General features: G+C 33.3%; 11 non-coding genes across 11 annotated transcripts; all 11 read left to right on the top strand.

Annotated features, from left to right (window-relative positions):
* The first annotated feature begins 495 nt into the window (after window positions 1-495).
* On the top strand, window positions 496-614 carry LOC128017883 (5S ribosomal RNA). The gene has a single exon (XR_008184580.1). It is a non-coding gene; the product is annotated as a 5S ribosomal RNA (ribosomal RNA).
* Window positions 615-1987: 1373 nt separating this feature from the next.
* Window positions 1988-2106, top strand: LOC128017882 (5S ribosomal RNA). Its single transcript, XR_008184579.1, has one exon. It is a non-coding gene; the product is annotated as a 5S ribosomal RNA (ribosomal RNA).
* Window positions 2107-3724: 1618 nt separating this feature from the next.
* On the top strand, window positions 3725-3843 carry LOC128017881 (5S ribosomal RNA). The gene has a single exon (XR_008184578.1). It is a non-coding gene; the product is annotated as a 5S ribosomal RNA (ribosomal RNA).
* Window positions 3844-5243: 1400 nt separating this feature from the next.
* LOC128017879 (5S ribosomal RNA) lies at window positions 5244-5362 on the top strand. Its single transcript, XR_008184576.1, has one exon. It is a non-coding gene; the product is annotated as a 5S ribosomal RNA (ribosomal RNA).
* Window positions 5363-6980: 1618 nt separating this feature from the next.
* Window positions 6981-7099, top strand: LOC128017878 (5S ribosomal RNA). Its single transcript, XR_008184575.1, has one exon. It is a non-coding gene; the product is annotated as a 5S ribosomal RNA (ribosomal RNA).
* Window positions 7100-8503: 1404 nt separating this feature from the next.
* On the top strand, window positions 8504-8622 carry LOC128017877 (5S ribosomal RNA). Its single transcript, XR_008184574.1, has one exon. It is a non-coding gene; the product is annotated as a 5S ribosomal RNA (ribosomal RNA).
* Window positions 8623-10240: 1618 nt separating this feature from the next.
* LOC128017876 (5S ribosomal RNA) lies at window positions 10241-10359 on the top strand. Its single transcript, XR_008184573.1, has one exon. It is a non-coding gene; the product is annotated as a 5S ribosomal RNA (ribosomal RNA).
* A 1618-nt stretch (window positions 10360-11977) lies between these two features.
* LOC128017875 (5S ribosomal RNA) lies at window positions 11978-12096 on the top strand. Its single transcript, XR_008184572.1, has one exon. It is a non-coding gene; the product is annotated as a 5S ribosomal RNA (ribosomal RNA).
* A 1618-nt stretch (window positions 12097-13714) lies between these two features.
* On the top strand, window positions 13715-13833 carry LOC128017874 (5S ribosomal RNA). Its single transcript, XR_008184571.1, has one exon. It is a non-coding gene; the product is annotated as a 5S ribosomal RNA (ribosomal RNA).
* A 1401-nt stretch (window positions 13834-15234) lies between these two features.
* Window positions 15235-15353, top strand: LOC128017872 (5S ribosomal RNA). Its single transcript, XR_008184570.1, has one exon. It is a non-coding gene; the product is annotated as a 5S ribosomal RNA (ribosomal RNA).
* A 1619-nt stretch (window positions 15354-16972) lies between these two features.
* LOC128017871 (5S ribosomal RNA) lies at window positions 16973-17091 on the top strand. Its single transcript, XR_008184569.1, has one exon. It is a non-coding gene; the product is annotated as a 5S ribosomal RNA (ribosomal RNA).
* The last annotated feature ends 1588 nt before the right edge of the window (window positions 17092-18679 follow it).

The raw sequence follows: 18679 nt of genomic DNA, 5'->3' as shown, positions 1-18679 counted from the left end.
TCATTTTAACCAGATGACATTTACTTCCACTCAAAGTGCCTCAACGCAGTATTGATTGTATTTATTGCTATTAATTTTATTAATTAATTTAAACATTTTGGTTTAATTTAATTTAACCAGGTTTGAAATTTCTGTTTTAAAATGACCAAATTCCCCCCAAATTACATTCAATTTAAAGTAAGCGCAGTGTTTGTTTACTTTTATTTAATTCAATTTCAACCAGAAGACATTTCTGATGTTAAAGTTGAGAAACAGGCCCCCATTACTTCCACACAAAGTGCGTCACCGCGCGACATTTATCTTTTGTGAATGTATTTATTTATTAAAATGCATATTTTTTATTGTTACTTATTTCTTTCCCTTAATTTAGCTCATATTAAAAAAGAGAGAAGACTTTTAAAAGACTTGGAAAAAACTTTGAGTGGAAAAGGATCTGTTTCTCTTTGGCCTGCTTGTGTGTCTTCTTTAAATAGGTCGCTCTTGACTGTTGTACTCGCTTACGGCCATACCACCCTGAGCACGCCCGATCTCGTCCGATCTCGGAAGCTAAGCAGGGTCGGGCCTGGTTAGTACTTGGATGGGAGACCGCCTGGGAATACCAGGTGCTGTAAGCTTTTGCTTTTCTTTCAGCCAAGGCTCAGCTATCATTCTAGTTCCTTTACACTTTTATACGGATTAGCTGCTTCTTTTTTGTCTGTTTTCTCTTTCTCTGTGCCATCTTTCTGCTTGCGGTGTCACAAAGGACAGCTCAGCCTCGTCATTCTTCCTTTCTCCTGCAGGAGGCGATAGACGGGCCTTTTCTCTGTCTCTATTACAAACTCTTGAGCGCCGCGTGCTCTTTTGGAAATGACACCCCTCTCTTCAGTTTGAGACGGAGCTTCCCAAATTTGATTGTCATCCGAACCCCTTAGTGGTAAACTACACAGGAGATGCACCCTCTTAGATTTAAAGTTCATTTTCAAATAAATTAACAAAAAACACATTCTCATGTTCATTTTTTCACTGATGTTGGTGTGGGATCAAATTATTTGCAATTAAACAAATGACATATTTCAGCTTTTTTGGTACTTTTTCATTACTTGGAACAGGACAAGAGTTTTTTATCATCTCAAAAAAAAAAAAAAAATTCATTAAACTCATCAGCAAATATTGTTTCATTGTAGGAAAATATAGGCATGCCCTTTCTGTTTTAAAATCACTAAATTCACCCCAAATTACCTGCACTCAAAGTGCATCACCACAATATTTTATTTTATTTTATTTTAATAGGTTTGGTTTTATTTTAACAAGATGACTTTTACTTCCACTCAAAGTGCCTCAACGCAATATTGATTGTATTTATTGCTATTAATTTTATTAATTAATTTAAACATTTTGGTTTAATTTAATTTAACCAGGTTTGAAATTTCTGTTTTAAAATCACTAAATTCACCCCAAATTACCTGCACTCAAAGTGCATCACCACAATATTTTATTTAATTTTATTTTAATTGTTTTGGTTTTATTTTAACCAGATGACATTTACTTCCACTCAAAGTGCCTCAACGCAATATTGATTGTATTTATTGATATTAATTATTTTAAACATTTTGGTTTAATTTAATTTAACCAGGTTTGAAATTTCTGTTTTAAAATGACCAAATTCCCCCCAAATTACATTCAATTTAAAGTAAGCGCAGTATTTGTTTACTTTTATTTAATTCAATTTCAACCAGAAGACATTTCTGATGTTAAAGTTGAGAAACAGGCCCCCATTACTTCCACACAAAGTGCGTCACCGCGCGACATTTATCTTTTGTGAATGTATTTATTTATTAAAATGCATATTTTTTATTGTTACTTATTTCTTTCCCTTAATTTAGCTCATATTAAAAAAGAGAGAAGACTTTTAAAAGACTTGGAAAAAACTTTGAGTGGAAAAGGATCTGTTTCTCTTTGGCCTGCCTGTGTGTCTTCTTTAAATAGGTCGCTCTTGACTGTTGTACTCGCTTACGGCCATACCACCCTGAGCACGCCCGATCTCGTCCGATCTCGGAAGCTAAGCAGGGTCGGGCCTGGTTAGTACTTGGATGGGAGACCGCCTGGGAATACCAGGTGCTGTAAGCTTTTGCTTTTCCTTCAGCCAAGGCTCAGCTATCATTCTAGTTCCTTTACACTTTTATACGGATTAGCTGCTTCTTTTTTGTCTGTTTTCTCTTTCTCTGTGCCATCTTTCTGCTTGCGGTGTCACAAAGGACAGCTCAGCCTCGTCATTCTTCCTTTCTCCTGCAGGAGGCGATAGACGGGCCTTTTCTCTGTCTCTATTACAAACTCTTGAGCGCCGCGTGCTCTTTTGGAAATGACACCCCTCTCTTCAGTTTGAGACGGAGCTTCCCAAATTTGATTGTCATCCGAACCCCTTAGTGGTAAACTACACAGGAGATGCACCCTCTTAGATTTAAAGTTCATTTTCAAATAAATTAACAAAAAACACATTCTCATGTTCATTTTTTCACTGATGTTGGTGTGGGATCAAATTATTTGCAATTAAACAAATGACATATTTCAGCTTTTTTGGTACTTTTTCATTACTTGGAACAGGACAAGAGTTTTTTATCATCTCAAAAAAAAAAAAAAAATTCATTAAACTCATCAGCAAATATTGTTTCATTGTAGGAAAATATAGGCATGCCCTTTCTGTTTTAAAATCACTAAATTCACCCCAAATTACCTGCACTCAAAGTGCATCACCACAATATTTTATTTTATTTTATTTTAATAGGTTTGGTTTTATTTTAACAAGATGACTTTTACTTCCACTCAAAGTGCCTCAACGCAATATTGATTGTATTTATTGATATTAATTTTATTAATTAATTTAAACATTTTGGTTTAATTTAATTTAACCAGGTTTGAAATTTCTGTTTTAAAATCACTAAATTCATCCCCAAATTACCTGCACTCAAAGTGCATCACCACAATATTTTATTTAATTTTATATTATTTAATTTTATTTCATTTCAATAGATTTGGTTTCATTTTAACCAGATGACATTTACTTCCACTCAAAGTGCCTCAACGCAGTATTGATTGTATTTATTGCTATTAATTTTATTAATTAATTTAAACATTTTGGTTTAATTTAATTTAACCAGGTTTGAAATTTCTGTTTTAAAATCACTAAATTCACCCCAAATTACCTGCACTCAAAGTGCATCACCACAATATTTTATTTAATTTTATTTTAATTGTTTTGGTTTTATTTTAACCAGATGACATTTACTTCCACTCAAAGTGCCTCACCGCAATATTGATTGTATTTATTGATATTAATTATTTTAAACATTTTGGTTTAATTTAATTTAACCAGGTTTGAAATTTCTGTTTTAAAATGACCAAATTCCCCCCAAATTACATTCAATTTAAAGTAAGCGCAGTGTTTGTTTACTTTTATTTAATTCAATTTCAACCAGAAGACATTTCTGATGTTAAAGTTGAGAAACAGGCCCCCATTACTTCCACACAAAGTGCGTCACCGCGCGACATTTATCTTTTGTGAATGTATTTATTTATTAAAATGCATATTTTTTATTGTTACTTATTTCTTTCCCTTAATTTAGCTCATATTAAAAAAGAGAGAAGACTTTTAAAAGACTTGGAAAAAACTTTGAGTGGAAAAGGATCTGTTTCTCTTTGGCCTGCCTGTGTGTCTTCTTTAAATAGGTCGCTCTTGACTGTTGTACTCGCTTACGGCCATACCACCCTGAGCACGCCCGATCTCGTCCGATCTCGGAAGCTAAGCAGGGTCGGGCCTGGTTAGTACTTGGATGGGAGACCGCCTGGGAATACCAGGTGCTGTAAGCTTTTGCTTTTCTTTCAGCCAAGGCTCAGCTATCATTCTAGTTCCTTTACACTTTTATACGGATTAGCTGCTTCTTTTTTGTCTGTTTTCTCTTTCTCTGTGCCATCTTTCTGCTTGCGGTGTCACAAAGGACAGCTCAGCCTCGTCATTCTTCCTTTCTCCTGCAGGAGGCGATAGACGGGCCTTTTCTCTGTCTCTATTACAAACTCTTGAGCGCCGCGTGCTCTTTTGGAAATGACACCCCTCTCTTCAGTTTGAGATGGAGCTTCCCAAATTTGATTGTCATCCGAACCCCTTAGTGGTAAACTACACAGGAGATGCACCCTCTTAGATTTAAAGTTCATTTTCAAATAAATTAACAAAAAACACATTCTCATGTTCATTTTTTCACTGATGTTGGTGTGGGATCAAATTATTTGCAATTAAACAAATGACATATTTCAGCTTTTTTGGTACTTTTTCATTACTTGGAACAGGACAAGAGTTTTTTATCATCTCAAAAAAAAAAAAAAAAAATCAAACTCATCAGCAAATATTGTTTCATTGTAGGAACATATAGGCATGCCCTTTCTGTTTTAAAATCACTAAATTCACCCCAAATTACCTGCACTCAAAGTGCATCACCACAATATTTTATTTTATTTTATTTTAATAGGTTTGGTTTTATTTTAACCAGATGACATTTACTTCCACTCAAAGTGCCTCAACGTAATATTGATTGTATTTATTGATATTAATTTTATTAATTAATTTAAACATTTTGGTTTAATTTAATTTAACCAGGTTTGAAATTCCTGTTTTAAAATCACTAAATTCACCCCAAATTACCTGCACTCAAAGTGCATCACCACAATATTTTATTTTATTTTATATTATTTAATTTTATTTTATTTCAATAGATTTGGTTTCATTTTAACCAGATGACATTTACTTCCACTCAAAGTGCCTCAACGCAGTATTGATTGTATTTATTGCTATTAATTTTATTAATTAATTTAAACATTTTGGTTTAATTTAATTTAACCAGGTTTGAAATTTCTGTTTTAAAATGACCAAATTCCCCCCAAATTACATTCAATTTAAAGTAAGCGCAGTGTTTGTTTACTTTTATTTAATTCAATTTCAACCAGAAGACATTTCTGATGTTAAAGTTGAGAAACAGGCCCCCATTACTTCCACACAAAGTGCGTCACCGCGCGACATTTATCTTTTGTGAATGTATTTATTTATTAAAATGCATATTTTTTATTGTTACTTATTTCTTTCCCTTAATTTAGCTCATATTAAAAAAGAGAGAAGACTTTTAAAAGACTTGGAAAAAACTTTGAGTGGAAAAGGATCTGTTTCTCTTTGGCCTGCTTGTGTGTCTTCTTTAAATAGGTCGCTCTTGACTGTTGTACTCGCTTACGGCCATACCACCCTGAGCACGCCCGATCTCGTCCGATCTCGGAAGCTAAGCAGGGTCGGGCCTGGTTAGTACTTGGATGGGAGACCGCCTGGGAATACCAGGTGCTGTAAGCTTTTGCTTTTCTTTCAGCCAAGGCTCAGCTATCATTCTAGTTCCTTTACACTTTTATACGGATTAGCTGCTTCTTTTTTGTCTGTTTTCTCTTTCTCTGTGCCATCTTTCTGCTTGCGGTGTCACAAAGGACAGCTCAGCCTCGTCATTCTTCCTTTCTCCTGCAGGAGGCGATAGACGGGCCTTTTCTCTGTCTCTATTACAAACTCTTGAGCGCCGCGTGCTCTTTTGGAAATGACACCCCTCTCTTCAGTTTGAGACGGAGCTTCCCAAATTTGATTGTCATCCGAACCCCTTAGTGGTAAACTACACAGGAGATGCACCCTCTTAGATTTAAAGTTCATTTTCAAATAAATTAACAAAAAACACATTCTCATGTTCATTTTTTCACTGATGTTGGTGTGGGATCAAATTATTTGCAATTAAACAAATGACATATTTCAGCTTTTTTGGTACTTTTTCATTACTTGGAACAGGACAAGAGTTTTTTATCATCTCAAAAAAAAAAAAAAAATTCATTAAACTCATCAGCAAATATTGTTTCATTGTAGGAAAATATAGGCATGCCCTTTCTGTTTTAAAATCACTAAATTCACCCCAAATTACCTGCACTCAAAGTGCATCACCACAATATTTTATTTTATTTTATTTTAATAGGTTTGGTTTTATTTTAACAAGATGACTTTTACTTCCACTCAAAGTGCCTCAACGCAATATTGATTGTATTTATTGATATTAATTTTATTAATTAATTTAAACATTTTGGTTTAATTTAATTTAACCAGGTTTGAAATTTCTGTTTTAAAATCACTAAATTCATCCCCAAATTACCTGCACTCAAAGTGCATCACCACAATATTTTATTTAATTTTATATTATTTAATTTTATTTCATTTCAATAGATTTGGTTTCATTTTAACCAGATGACATTTACTTCCACTCAAAGTGCCTCAACGCAGTATTGATTGTATTTATTGCTATTAATTTTATTAATTAATTTAAACATTTTGGTTTAATTTAATTTAACCAGGTTTGAAATTTCTGTTTTAAAATCACTAAATTCACCCCAAATTACCTGCACTCAAAGTGCATCACCACAATATTTTATTTAATTTTATTTTAATTGTTTTGGTTTTATTTTAACCAGATGACATTTACTTCCACTCAAAGTGCCTCACCGCAATATTGATTGTATTTATTGATATTAATTATTTTAAACATTTTGGTTTAATTTAATTTAACCAGGTTTGAAATTTCTGTTTTAAAATGACCAAATTCCCCCCAAATTACATTCAATTTAAAGTAAGCGCAGTGTTTGTTTACTTTTATTTAATTCAATTTCAACCAGAAGACATTTCTGATGTTAAAGTTGAGAAACAGGCCCCCATTACTTCCACACAAAGTGCGTCACCGCGCGACATTTATCTTTTGTGAATGTATTTATTTATTAAAATGCATATTTTTTATTGTTACTTATTTCTTTCCCTTAATTTAGCTCATATTAAAAAAGAGAGAAGACTTTTAAAAGACTTGGAAAAAACTTTGAGTGGAAAAGGATCTGTTTCTCTTTGGCCTGCCTGTGTGTCTTCTTTAAATAGGTCGCTCTTGACTGTTGTACTCGCTTACGGCCATACCACCCTGAGCACGCCCGATCTCGTCCGATCTCGGAAGCTAAGCAGGGTCGGGCCTGGTTAGTACTTGGATGGGAGACCGCCTGGGAATACCAGGTGCTGTAAGCTTTTGCTTTTCTTTCAGCCAAGGCTCAGCTATCATTCTAGTTCCTTTACACTTTTATACGGATTAGCTGCTTCTTTTTTGTCTGTTTTCTCTTTCTCTGTGCCATCTTTCTGCTTGCGGTGTCACAAAGGACAGCTCAGCCTCGTCATTCTTCCTTTCTCCTGCAGGAGGCGATAGACGGGCCTTTTCTCTGTCTCTATTACAAACTCTTGAGCGCCGCGTGCTCTTTTGGAAATGACACCCCTCTCTTCAGTTTGAGACGGAGCTTCCCAAATTTGATTGTCATCCGAACCCCTTAGTGGTAAACTACACAGGAGATGCACCCTCTTAGATTTAAAGTTCATTTTCAAATAAATTAACAAAAAACACATTCTCATGTTCATTTTTTCACTGATGTTGGTGTGGGATCAAATTATTTGCAATTAAACAAATGACATATTTCAGCTTTTTTGGTACTTTTTCATTACTTGGAACAGGACAAGAGTTTTTTATCATCTCAAAAAAAAAAAAAAAAATTCATTAAACTCATCAGCAAATATTGTTTCATTGTAGGAAAATATAGGCATGCCCTTTCTGTTTTAAAATCACTAAATTCACCCCAAATTACCTGCACTCAAAGTGCATCACCACAATATTTTATTTTATTTTATTTTAATAGGTTTGGTTTTATTTTAACAAGATGACTTTTACTTCCACTCAAAGTGCCTCAACGCAATATTGATTGTATTTATTGATATTAATTTTATTAATTAATTTAAACATTTTGGTTTAATTTAATTTAACCAGGTTTGAAATTTCTGTTTTAAAATCACTAAATTCACCCCAAATTACCTGCACTCAAAGTGCATCACCACAATATTTTATTTTATTTTATATTATTTAATTTTATTTTATTTCAATAGATTTGGTTTCATTTTAACCAGATGACATTTACTTCCACTCAAAGTGCCTCAACGCAGTATTGATTGTATTTATTGCTATTAATTTTATTAATTAATTTAAACATTTTGGTTTAATTTAATTTAACCAGGTTTGAAATTTCTGTTTTAAAATGACAAATTTCCCCCCTAAATTACATTCAATTTAAAGTAAGCGCAGTATTTGTTTACTTTTATTTAATTCAATTTCAACCAGAAGACATTTCTGATGTTAAAGTTGAGAAACAGGCCCCCATTACTTCCACACAAAGTGCGTCACCGCGCGACATTTATCTTTTGTGAATGTATTTATTTATTAAAATGCATATTTTTTATTGTTACTTATTTCTTTCCCTTAATTTAGCTCATATTAAAAAAGAGAGAAGACTTTTAAAAGACTTGGAAAAAACTTTGAGTGGAAAAGGATCTGTTTCTCTTTGGCCTGCCTGTGTGTCTTCTTTAAATAGGTCGCTCTTGACTGTTGTACTCGCTTACGGCCATACCACCCTGAGCACGCCCGATCTCGTCCGATCTCGGAAGCTAAGCAGGGTCGGGCCTGGTTAGTACTTGGATGGGAGACCGCCTGGGAATACCAGGTGCTGTAAGCTTTTGCTTTTCCTTCAGCCAAGGCTCAGCTATCATTCTAGTTCCTTTACACTTTTATACGGATTAGCTGCTTCTTTTTTGTCTGTTTTCTCTTTCTCTGTGCCATCTTTCTGCTTGCGGTGTCACAAAGGACAGCTCAGCCTCGTCATTCTTCCTTTCTCCTGCAGGAGGCGATAGACGGGCCTTTTCTCTGTCTCTATTACAAACTCTTGAGCGCCGCGTGCTCTTTTGGAAATGACACCCCTCTCTTCAGTTTGAGACGGAGCTTCCCAAATTTGATTGTCATCCGAACCCCTTAGTGGTAAACTACACAGGAGATGCACCCTCTTAGATTTAAAGTTCATTTTCAAATAAATTAACAAAAAACACATTCTCATGTTCATTTTTTCACTGATGTTGGTGTGGGATCAAATTATTTGCAATTAAACAAATGACATATTTCAGCTTTTTTGGTACTTTTTCATTACTTGGAACAGGACAAGAGTTTTTTATCATCTCAAAAAAAAAAAAAAAATTCATTAAACTCATCAGCAAATATTGTTTCATTGTAGGAAAATATAGGCATGCCCTTTCTGTTTTAAAATCACTAAATTCACCCCAAATTACCTGCACTCAAAGTGCATCACCACAATATTTTATTTTATTTTATTTTAATAGGTTTGGTTTTATTTTAACAAGATGACTTTTACTTCCACTCAAAGTGCCTCAACGCAATATTGATTGTATTTATTGATATTAATTTTATTAATTAATTTAAACATTTTGGTTTAATTTAATTTAACCAGGTTTGAAATTTCTGTTTTAAAATCACTAAATTCATCCCCAAATTACCTGCACTCAAAGTGCATCACCACAATATTTTATTTAATTTTATATTATTTAATTTTATTTCATTTCAATAGATTTGGTTTCATTTTAACCAGATGACATTTACTTCCACTCAAAGTGCCTCAACGCAGTATTGATTGTATTTATTGCTATTAATTTTATTAATTAATTTAAACATTTTGGTTTAATTTAATTTAACCAGGTTTGAAATTTCTGTTTTAAAATCACTAAATTCACCCCAAATTACCTGCACTCAAAGTGCATCACCACAATATTTTATTTAATTTTATTTTAATTGTTTTGGTTTTATTTTAACCAGATGACATTTACTTCCACTCAAAGTGCCTCACCGCAATATTGATTGTATTTATTGATATTAATTATTTTAAACATTTTGGTTTAATTTAATTTAACCAGGTTTGAAATTTCTGTTTTAAAATGACCAAATTCCCCCCAAATTACATTCAATTTAAAGTAAGCGCAGTGTTTGTTTACTTTTATTTAATTCAATTTCAACCAGAAGACATTTCTGATGTTAAAGTTGAGAAACAGGCCCCCATTACTTCCACACAAAGTGCGTCACCGCGCGACATTTATCTTTTGTGAATGTATTTATTTATTAAAATGCATATTTTTTATTGTTACTTATTTCTTTCCCTTAATTTAGCTCATATTAAAAAAGAGAGAAGACTTTTAAAAGACTTGGAAAAAACTTTGAGTGGAAAAGGATCTGTTTCTCTTTGGCCTGCTTGTGTGTCTTCTTTAAATAGGTCGCTCTTGACTGTTGTACTCGCTTACGGCCATACCACCCTGAGCACGCCCGATCTCGTCCGATCTCGGAAGCTAAGCAGGGTCGGGCCTGGTTAGTACTTGGATGGGAGACCGCCTGGGAATACCAGGTGCTGTAAGCTTTTGCTTTTCTTTCAGCCAAGGCTCAGCTATCATTCTAGTTCCTTTGCACTTTTATACGGATTAGCTGCTTCTTTTTTGTCTGTTTTCTCTTTCTCTGTGCCATCTTTCTGCTTGCAGGTGTCACAAAGGACAGCTCAGCCTCGTCATTCTTCCTTTCTCCTGCAGGAGGCGATAGACGGGCCTTTTCTCTGTCTCTATTACAAACTCTTGAGCGCCGCGTGCTCTTTTGGAAATGACACCCCTCTCTTCAGTTTGAGACGGAGCTTCCCAAATTTGATTGTCATCCGAACCCCTTAGTGGTAAACTACACAGGAGATGCACCCTCTTAGATTTAAAGTTCATTTTCAAATAAATTAACAAAAAACACATTCTCATGTTCATTTTTTCACTGATGTTGGTGTGGGATCAAATTATTTGCAATTAAACAAATGACATATTTCAGCTTTTTTGGTACTTTTTCATTACTTGGAACAGGACAAGAGTTTTTTATCATCTCAAAAAAAAAAAAAAAATTCATTAAACTCATCAGCAAATATTGTTTCATTGTAGGAAAATATAGGCATGCCCTTTCTGTTTTAAAATCACTAAATTCACCCCAAATTACCTGCACTCAAAGTGCATCACCACAATATTTTATTTTATTTTATTTTAATAGGTTTGGTTTTATTTTAACAAGATGACTTTTACTTCCACTCAAAGTGCCTCAACGCAATATTGATTGTATTTATTGATATTAATTTTATTAATTAATTTAAACATTTTGGTTTAATTTAATTTAACCAGGTTTGAAATTTCTGTTTTAAAATCACTAAATTCACCCCAAATTACCTGCACTCAAAGTGCATCACCACAATATTTTATTTTATTTTATATTATTTAATTTTATTTCATTTCAATAGATTTGGTTTCATTTTAACCAGATGACATTTACTTCCACTCAAAGTGCCTCAACGCAGTATTGATTGTATTTATTGCTATTAATTTTATTAATTAATTTAAACATTTTGGTTTAATTTAATTTAACCAGGTTTGAAATTTCTGTTTTAAAATCACTAAATTCACCCCAAATTACCTGCACTCAAAGTGCATCACCACAATATTTTATTTAATTTTATTTTAATTGTTTTGGTTTTATTTTAACCAGATGACATTTACTTCCACTCAAAGTGCCTCAACGCAATATTGATTGTATTTATTGATATTAATTATTTTAAACATTTTGGTTTAATTTAATTTAACCAGGTTTGAAATTTCTGTTTTAAAATGACCAAATTCCCCCCAAATTACATTCAATTTAAAGTAAGCGCAGTATTTGTTTACTTTTATTTAATTCAATTTCAACCAGAAGACATTTCTGATGTTAAAGTTGAGAAACAGGCCCCCATTACTTCCACACAAAGTGCGTCACCGCGCGACATTTATCTTTTGTGAATGTATTTATTTATTAAAATGCATATTTTTTATTGTTACTTATTTCTTTCCCTTAATTTAGCTCATATTAAAAAAGAGAGAAGACTTTTAAAAGACTTGGAAAAAACTTTGAGTGGAAAAGGATCTGTTTCTCTTTGGCCTGCCTGTGTGTCTTCTTTAAATAGGTCGCTCTTGACTGTTGTACTCGCTTACGGCCATACCACCCTGAGCACGCCCGATCTCGTCCGATCTCGGAAGCTAAGCAGGGTCGGGCCTGGTTAGTACTTGGATGGGAGACCGCCTGGGAATACCAGGTGCTGTAAGCTTTTGCTTTTCCTTCAGCCAAGGCTCAGCTATCATTCTAGTTCCTTTACACTTTTATACGGATTAGCTGCTTCTTTTTGGTCTGTTTTCTCTTTCTCTGTGCCATCTTTCTGCTTGCGGTGTCACAAAGGACAGCTCAGCCTCGTCATTCTTCCTTTCTCCTGCAGGAGGCGATAGACGGGCCTTTTCTCTGTCTCTATTACAAACTCTTGAGCGCCGCGTGCTCTTTTGGAAATGACACCCCTCTCTTCAGTTTGAGACGGAGCTTCCCAAATTTGATTGTCATCCGAACCCCTTAGTGGTAAACTACACAGGAGATGCACCCTCTTAGATTTAAAGTTCATTTTCAAATAAATTAACAAAAAACACATTCTCATGTTCATTTTTTCACTGATGTTGGTGTGGGATCAAATTATTTGCAATTAAACAAATGACATATTTCAGCTTTTTTGGTACTTTTTCATTACTTGGAACAGGACAAGAGTTTTTTATCATCTCAAAAAAAAAAAAAAAATTCATTAAACTCATCAGCAAATATTGTTTCATTGTAGGAACATATAGGCATGCCCTTTCTGTTTTAAAATCACTAAATTCACCCCAAATTACCTGCACTCAAAGTGCATCACCACAATATTTTATTTTATTTTATTTTAATAGGTTTGGTTTTATTTTAACAAGATGACTTTTACTTCCACTCAAAGTGCCTCAACGCAATATTGATTGTATTTATTGATATTAATTTTATTAATTAATTTAAACATTTTGGTTTAATTTAATTTAACCAGGTTTGAAATTTCTGTTTTAAAATCACTAAATTCATCCCCAAATTACCTGCACTCAAAGTGCATCACCACAATATTTTATTTAATTTTATATTATTTAATTTTATTTCATTTCAATAGATTTGGTTTCATTTTAACCAGATGACATTTACTTCCACTCAAAGTGCCTCAACGCAGTATTGATTGTATTTATTGCTATTAATTTTATTAATTAATTTAAACATTTTGGTTTAATTTAATTTAACCAGGTTTGAAATTTCTGTTTTAAAATCACTAAATTCACCCCAAATTACCTGCACTCAAAGTGCATCACCACAATATTTTATTTAATTTTATTTTAATTGTTTTGGTTTTATTTTAACCAGATGACATTTACTTCCACTCAAAGTGCCTCAACGCAATATTGATTGTATTTATTGATATTAATTATTTTAAACATTTTGGTTTAATTTAATTTAACCAGGTTTGAAATTTCTGTTTTAAAATGACCAAATTCCCCCCAAATTACAGTCAATTTAAAGTAAGCGCAGTGTTTGTTTACTTTTATTTAATTCAATTTCAACCAGAAGACATTTCTGATGTTAAAGTTGAGAAACAGGCCCCCATTACTTCCACACAAAGTGCGTCACCGCGCGACATTTATCTTTTGTGAATGTATTTATTTATTAAAATGCATATTTTTTATTGTTACTTATTTCTTTCCCTTAATTTAGCTCATATTAAAAAAGAGAGAAGACTTTTAAAAGACTTGGAAAAAACTTTGAGTGGAAAAGGATCTGTTTCTCTTTGGCCTGCCTGTGTGTCTTCTTTAAATAGGTCGCTCTTGACTGTTGTACTCGCTTACGGCCATACCACCCTGAGCACGCCCGATCTCGTCCGATCTCGGAAGCTAAGCAGGGTCGGGCCTGGTTAGTACTTGGATGGGAGACCGCCTGGGAATACCAGGTGCTGTAAGCTTTTGCTTTTCTTTCAGCCAAGGCTCAGCTATCATTCTAGTTCCTTCACACTTTTATACGGATTAGCTGCTTCTTTTTTGTCTGTTTTCTCTTTCTCTGTGCCATCTTTCTGCTTGCGGTGTCACAAAGGACAGCTCAGCCTCGTCATTCTTCCTTTCTCCTGCAGGAGGCGATAGACGGGCCTTTTCTCTGTCTCTATTACAAACTCTTGAGCGCCGCGTGCTCTTTTGGAAATGACACCCCTCTCTTCAGTTTGAGACGGAGCTTCCCAAATTTGATTGTCATCCGAACCCCTTAGTGGTAAACTACACAGGAGATGCACCCTCTTAGATTTAAAGTTCATTTTCAAATAAATTAACAAAAAACACATTCTCATGTTCATTTTTTCACTGATGTTGGTGTGGGATCAAATTATTTGCAATTAAACAAATGACATATTTCAGCTTTTTTGGTACTTTTTCATTACTTGGAACAGGACAAGAGTTTTTTATCATCTCAAAAAAAAAAAAAAAAAAATCAAACTCATCAGCAAATATTGTTTCATTGTAGGAACATATAGGCATGCCCTTTCTGTTTTAAAATCACTAAATTCACCCCAAATTACCTGCACTCAAAGTGCATCACCACAATATTTTATTTTATTTTATTTTAATAGGTTTGGTTTTATTTTAACCAGATGACATTTACTTCCACTCAAAGTGCCTCAACGTAATATTGATTGTATTTATTGATATTAATTTTATTAATTAATTTAAACATTTTGGTTTAATTTAATTTAACCAGGTTTGAAATTCCTGTTTTAAAATCACTAAATTCACCCCAAATTACCTGCACTCAAAGTGCATCACCACAATATTTTATTTTATTTTATATTATTTAATTTTATTTCATTTCAATAGATTTGGTTTCATTTTAACCAGATGACATTTACTTCCACTCAAAGTGCCTCAACGCAGTATTGATTGTATTTATTGCTATTAATTTTATTAATTAATTTAAACATTTTGGTTTAATTTAATTTAACCAGGTTTGAAATTTCTGTTTTAAAATGACCAAATTCCCCCCAAATTACATTCAATTTAAAGTAAGCGCAGTATTTGTTTACTTTTATTTAATTCAATTTCAACCAGAAGACATTTCTGATGTTAAAGTTGAGAAACAGGCCCCCATTACTTCCACACAAAGTGCGTCACCGCGCGACATTTATCTTTTGTGAATGTATTTATTTATTAAAATGCATATTTTTTATTGTTACTTATTTCTTTCCCTTAATTTAGCTCATATTAAAAAAGAGAGAAGACTTTTAAAAGACTTGGAAAAAACTTTGAGTGGAAAAGGATCTGTTTCTCTTTGGCCTGCCTGTGTGTCTTCTTTAAATAGGTCGCTCTTGACTGTTGTACTTGCTTACGGCCATACCACCCTGAGCACGCCCGATCTCGTCCGATCTCGGAAGCTAAGCAGGGTCGGGCCTGGTTAGTACTTGGATGGGAGACCGCCTGGGAATACCAGGTGCTGTAAGCTTTTGCTTTTCCTTCAGCCAAGGCTCAGCTATCATTCTAGTTCCTTTACACTTTTATACGGATTAGCTGCTTCTTTTTTGTCTGTTTTCTCTTTCTCTGTGCCATCTTTCTGCTTGCGGTGTCACAAAGGACAGCTCAGCCTCGTCATTCTTCCTTTCTCCTGCAGGAGGCGATAGACGGGCCTTTTCTCTGTCTCTATTACAAACTCTTGAGTGCCGCGTGCTCTTTTGGAAATGACACCCCTCTCTTCAGTTTGAGACGGAGCTTCCCAAATTTGATTGTCATCCGAACCCCTTAGTGGTAAACTACACAGGAGATGCACCCTCTTAGATTTAAAGTTCATTTTCAAATAAATTAACAAAAAACACATTCTCATGTTCATTTTTTCACTGATGTTGGTGTGGGATCAAATTATTTGCAATTAAACAAATGACATATTTCAGCTTTTTTGGTACTTTTTCATTACTTGGAACAGGACAAGAGTTTTTTATCATCTCAAAAAAAAAAAAAAAAATTCATTAAACTCATCAGCAAATATTGTTTCATTGTAGGAAAATATAGGCATGCCCTTTCTGTTTTAAAATCACTAAATTCACCCCAAATTACCTGCACTCAAAGTGCATCACCACAATATTTTATTTTATTTTATTTTAATAGGTTTGGTTTTATTTTAACAAGATGACTTTTACTTCCACTCAAAGTGCCTCAACGCAATATTGATTGTATTTATTGATATTAATTTTATTAATTAATTTAAACATTTTGGTTTAATTTAATTTAACCAGGTTTGAAATTTCTGTTTTAAAATCACTAAATTCATCCCCAAATTACCTGCACTCAAAGTGCATCACCACAATATTTTATTTAATTTTATATTATTTAATTTTATTTCATTTCAATAGATTTGGTTTCATTTTAACCAGATGACATTTACTTCCACTCAAAGTGCCTCAACGCAGTATTGATTGTATTTATTGCTATTAATTTTATTAATTAATTTAAACATTTTGGTTTAATTTAATTTAACCAGGTTTGAAATTTCTGTTTTAAAATCACTAAATTCACCCCAAATTACCTGCACTCAAAGTGCATCACCACAATATTTTATTTAATTTTATTTTAATTGTTTTGGTTTTATTTTAACCAGATGACATTTACTTCCACTCAAAGTGCCTCAACGCAATATTGATTGTATTTATTGATATTAATTATTTTAAACATTTTGGTTTAATTTAATTTAACCAGGTTTGAAATTTCTGTTTTAAAATGACCAAATTCCCCCCAAATTACATTCAATTTAAAGTAAGCGCAGTATTTGTTTACTTTTATTTAATTCAATTTCAACCAGAAGACATTTCTGATGTTAAAGTTGAGAAACAGGCCCCCATTACTTCCACACAAAGTGCGTCACCGCGCGACATTTATCTTTTGTGAATGTATTTATTTATTAAAATGCATATTTTTTATTGTTACTTATTTCTTTCCCTTAATTTAGCTCATATTAAAAAAGAGAGAAGACTTTTAAAAGACTTGGAAAAAACTTTGAGTGGAAAAGGATCTGTTTCTCTTTGGCCTGCCTGTGTGTCTTCTTTAAATAGGTCGCTCTTGACTGTTGTACTCGCTTACGGCCATACCACCCTGAGCACGCCCGATCTCGTCCGATCTCGGAAGCTAAGCAGGGTCGGGCCTGGTTAGTACTTGGATGGGAGACCGCCTGGGAATACCAGGTGCTGTAAGCTTTTGCTTTTCCTTCAGCCAAGGCTCAGCTATCATTCTAGTTCCTTTACACTTTTATACGGATTAGCTGCTTCTTTTTTGTCTGTTTTCTCTTTCTCTGTGCCATCTTTCTGCTTGCGGTGTCACAAAGGACAGCTCAGCCTCGTCATTCTTCCTTTCTCCTGCAGGAGGCGATAGACGGGCCTTTTCTCTGTCTCTATTACAAACTCTTGAGTGCCGCGTGCTCTTTTGGAAATGACACCCCTCTCTTCAGTTTGAGACGGAGCTTCCCAAATTTGATTGTCATCCGAACCCCTTAGTGGTAAACTACACAGGAGATGCACCCTCTTAGATTTAAAGTTCATTTTCAAATAAATTAACAAAAAACACATTCTCATGTTCATTTTTTCACTGATGTTGGTGTGGGATCAAATTATTTGCAATTAAACAAATGACATATTTCAGCTTTTTTGGTACTTTTTCATTACTTGGAACAGGACAAGAGTTTTTTATCATCTCAAAAAAAAAAAAAAAAATTCATTAAACTCATCAGCAAATATTGTTTCATTGTAGGAAAATATAGGCATGCCCTTTCTGTTTTAAAATCACTAAATTCACCCCAAATTACCTGCACTCAAAGTGCATCACCACAATATTTTATTTTATTTTATTTTAATAGGTTTGGTTTTATTTTAACAAGATGACTTTTACTTCCACTCAAAGTGCCTCAACGCAATATTGATTGTATTTATTGATATTAATTTTATTAATTAATTTAAACATTTTGGTTTAATTTAATTTAACCAGGTTTGAAATTTCTGTTTTAAAATCACTAAATTCATCCCCAAATTACCTGCACTCAAAGTGCATCACCACAATATTTTATTTAATTTTATATTATTTAATTTTATTTCATTTCAATAGATTTGGTTTCATTTTAACCAGATGACATTTACTTCCACTCAAAGTGCCTCAACGCAGTATTGATTGTATTTATTGCTATTAATTTTATTAATTAATTTAAACATTTTGGTTTAATTTAATTTAACCAGGTTTGAAATTTCTGTTTTAAAATCACTAAATTCACCCCAAATTACCTGCACTCAAAGTGCATCACCACAATATTTTATTTAATTTTATTTTAATTGTTTTGGTTTTATTTTAACCAGATGACATTTACTTCCACTCAAAGTGCCTCAACGCAATATTGATTGTATTTATTGATATTAATTATTTTAAACATTTTGGTTTAATTTAATTTAACCAGGTTTGAAATTTCTGTTTTAAAATGACCAAATTCCCCCCAAATTACATTCAATTTAAAGTAAGCGCAGTATTTGTTTACTTTTATTTAATTCAATTTCAACCAGAAGACATTTCTGATGTTAAAGTTGAGAAACAGGCCCCCATTACTTCCACACAAAGTGCGTCACCGCATATTTCAGCTTTTTTGGTACTTTTTCATTACTTGGAACAGGACAAGAGTTTTTTATCATCTCAAAAAAAAAAAAAAAAAAATCAAACTCATCAGCAAATATTGTTTCATTGTAGGAACATATAGGCATGCCCTTTCTGTTTTAAAATCACTAAATTCACCCCAAATTACCTGCA

This window comes from Carassius gibelio, chromosome A7 (genome assembly GCF_023724105.1).
Source record: "Carassius gibelio isolate Cgi1373 ecotype wild population from Czech Republic chromosome A7, carGib1.2-hapl.c, whole genome shotgun sequence".
NCBI lineage: Eukaryota > Metazoa > Chordata > Actinopteri > Cypriniformes > Cyprinidae > Carassius > Carassius gibelio.
Note: the sequence above shows the minus strand (reverse complement) of the source record. Positions and strands in the feature narration are given on the sequence as shown.